The sequence below is a fragment of the Drosophila sechellia genome, unplaced genomic scaffold (genome assembly GCF_004382195.2).
Source record: "Drosophila sechellia strain sech25 unplaced genomic scaffold, ASM438219v1 U_318, whole genome shotgun sequence".
Taxonomy (NCBI): domain Eukaryota; kingdom Metazoa; phylum Arthropoda; class Insecta; order Diptera; family Drosophilidae; genus Drosophila; species Drosophila sechellia.
In genome coordinates this window covers 299,381-303,121 of record NW_022611265.1, presented here as the reverse complement: position 1 = coordinate 303,121, position 3,741 = coordinate 299,381, and positions in this window count along the sequence as shown.

Here is a 3,741-nt window from a genome sequence, read left to right as displayed (position 1 = left end):
TCTTTTCTAAGTAATACTTTATCTCCTATTTTTAATTCTAAATTATTTGTATTCCTATCATATCTTAATTTTCTATCCGCTTTTGCTTTTTCTAACATTCTTCTTGCTCTGTTGTACGACATTTCTAGTCTGCATTTAAGCTCTTTAGAGTAGTCATCTAAGTTGTATATTGGGTCTATTTTGTTTATCTTACTGAAATCTTTGAATTGTCTGGGTAGTCTGCCAAATACTAGTTCGTATGGGCAGTTGTCATGGACTATTGAGGGTGTTGTATTGAAGCAATAAGTGAAATATGGTAACCAAATGTCCCAATCACTTTTGTCAACCGATATGTATGAACGTATATATTCATTAAAAGTTTGGTGGCTTCTTTCTATTGTTCCTAAAGTTTGATGATGGTGAGCGCTAGATGTTAGATTTTCTATATGCATATATTTGCATAATTCATTCATAAGTGAATTTTTGTATTCCGTACCTTGATCTGTAATGAACGTCTTCATTGGACCGTACTTCAGTACAAATGATTCAAATATAGCCTTTGCAACTGTTTTAGCACTTTTATTCGGTGTTGGAATAGTGACTAAAAACTTGGTTAGATCGCATATGATTGTAACTGCATACTCATTTCCGTCTTCCGATTTCGGTAGTGGACCAATGGTATCAATTAAAACAGTATCAAATGCTGTTGCTGGCGTTGGCATCAAAGTTAATGGAGTTTTCGTATGTGTTGTAATTTTTGCTTGTTGACATTTCAAACAAGTCTTTACATACTTTGAAATTGTCTTGGTCATCTGGGGCCAATAATAAAATCTTTTGATTTTTGACTGGGTTCGCGAAATACCAGTGTGGCCTCCTTCTATCGGATCATCATGGAATTTTGTCAAAATTTCTTTAATCTGAGCTTCGTCATTTTTGTCTATAATTATCACCTTTTGTAGAATAGCTAGTTCTACTTTTTCGAGTACTCGGTTGCCCTTTATTTTAAATTCATTTAGTGATACAAATTGGAACATCTGTTCACTTGGTGATATTCGCATTTTTGTTATTTTATGCATTCCGGCTTTTGAAATAAGCCTTTGAAAGAATTGATTTAGATCAAATGTTTCATTAGAATACAAGTCATCAACATCAAAGCGTGAAACAATTGTTTTTCCTCGTTTTAATAAACACTTGTGTTTATCTATTTTGATTAAAACATATTTCTTTGTGTCATTATTATTGACAACTTCATAGACTTTGGGCTTTTCTATTGTTTGCTCTTTTTCCTCTTGTATTTTGACAATTGCTTCGTCTTTACAGGAATTTTCCTGTTTAGCTTTTGATCTGGTGGTAACTTTTAATATTTCTCTGTTGATTGTTTTCAGATCTTTTATTGTTATGCGAGACAAGGCGTCCGCAATATGGTTATCTTTCCCCTTAAGATATTCTACAGTAAAGTCATACTCTTCTAAATCCAGCCTCATACGAGTGAGTTTTGAACTTGGATTTTTCATAGAGAATAGGTATGACAATGGTCTATGATCGCTTTTTACTATGAAATGCTTGCCATATATGTATGGTCGAAAATGATTTATGGCCCAATGAATGGCCGTTAATTCTTGTTCTGTAGTGGACTTATTACTTTCACCTTGAGTGAACATTCTTGAAGCGTATGCCACTGGGAGTTGTTGACCATTGTGATCTTGTGTAAGTACCGCTCCGCATGCCTGTTTACTAGCATCGGTTGTTATGCAAAATTCTTTGTCGAAATCTGGGTACTGTAATAATGTTGGTTTCATTAATTCTCTTTTAAGATATTCGAATGCATTATTGCATTCTGCTGTCCATTCGAATTGGACATTCTTTTTACAATGCCTCGTTAAGTGGCGTGAATGATCAGAAAAATTTTTAATGAAACGTCTGTAATAATTACAGAAGGCTACGAAACGCCTAGCACTGTCGGCATCTGTTGGTATAGGATATTTTTCTATAACTTCATATTTGGTGTCATCTGGGAGTATACCTTTATCGGTACATTTGTGACCCAAATATGTTACTTCTTTCATAAAGAAGGAACATTTCCCTGGATGTAGTTTCAAATTATGTCGTCTACATAGCTCGAATACGTTAGTCAAATTTTTGAGCATATGTTTTTCTGAACAACCTATTACTACTAAGTCATCCATATATAGAAATGCTTGCGATGGTTGAAGACCAGAAAATGCAAGTGTCATCATACGTTGGAAGGAGTTTGGTGCTACTTTCAGTCCGTATGGTAGTCGCGTGAAGCGATATGAGCCATTGGCTGTTGAAAATGACGTTATATCTCTATACCTTTTTTCTAGTTCTATCTGGTGGAATCCAGACATTAGGTCGAGACATGAAAAATACTTTGCTCTTCCTAATTGATCAAGAATATCTTCTATTCTTGGAAGTGGAAATTTGTCTGATAATAGTTTCTTATTTATTTGACGATAGTCAACTGCTAATCGCCATCTTTTTTCCGTCGAATTCGGAAGTGGTTTCTTTGGAACCAAAAGTAATGGACTATTATATTCAGACATTGATGGTTCAACTATTCCATCATCTATTAATTTTTTTACCTGTCTGGCGATTTCTGGTTTTTGGCTATCTGCCATGCGATAGTTTTTTATATAGACCGGTGTTTTTTCCCCTAATCTGAGTTTTTGTTTGTAGAAATTGTTAGCCGATATTGGTTCTGTTTCTAGACAAAAAATATCGCTAAACTCGGTGCATAACTTAGTTATTATTGAATTGTTTAGGGAATCTTAATTGTTTTAAAATTTCTTCAGTTCTATTTTCCTTTTCTACTGGTGTTGTAAAAATGTCATAGTCTTTCATTGATTCGCATTTGATCTTCGCGCCATCTATTATGGCGTCTTTATTATTTGTATTTATAATGCGAATCAATGCGTTTTTGCTATCGGCAATGGTGCTTGCTACTATTATACCCGGTTGCAGCTCCTGATTTGGTACTACCACCGTTTTTTCGTTAGTGAGTAATTTAACTTGTCTGATTACTTCACATCTAGCTGGCAATAAGAGTGTGTTGGAGTCTAAGTTATGTGTAATTGGTATACTAATCTGTCTACTGAAGTTATTGGGTCTTATTGTGAACCAGTCTTTGTTATTTTGAAACTCTAATACGCAATTGTATTTCTTGATAAAATCTATACCGATTATGCCATCGCATGGTATCGGAAAATTCTCAGGTACTACATGAAATTCATGTGGCACTAGAACATCCTGAATGCGTATGTCAAGATCTACTGTTCCTATAGACTGTATGGTTCCTTGCCCAATACCTGTAATATTTGATATATTACTGAAATTTATATTATTATATTCCTTTGCTTTGGCTTTTAGCAATGAAATTTCTGCACCTGTGTCTATTAGTAATGTAAGAACTGTGTTTGTTTCCTGGTTTTTTGTCTTAATGAAAATACTCAGATTTAGGTTTACTTTAAACACTTTTACTGTTGATCGCTTAAGGGGGTCTGGCTGTTTTCCGATTGTACGTTACGCACATTTCGGTTGTTATTATTATTCTGACTTTGGTTACCCCTTCGGTTACCTCCGTCTCTGTTATTACCGTGGCCGCGGTAGCCTCCGCGACCTCTGTTGTTATTATTATAACCTTGGTTATAACTCTGGTTATAATTCTGGTTATAATTCCGGTTATAATTATTTCTGCCTCTACCGCGATAGTAGGCATTATAATTGCCACGTCTATTATTCCCA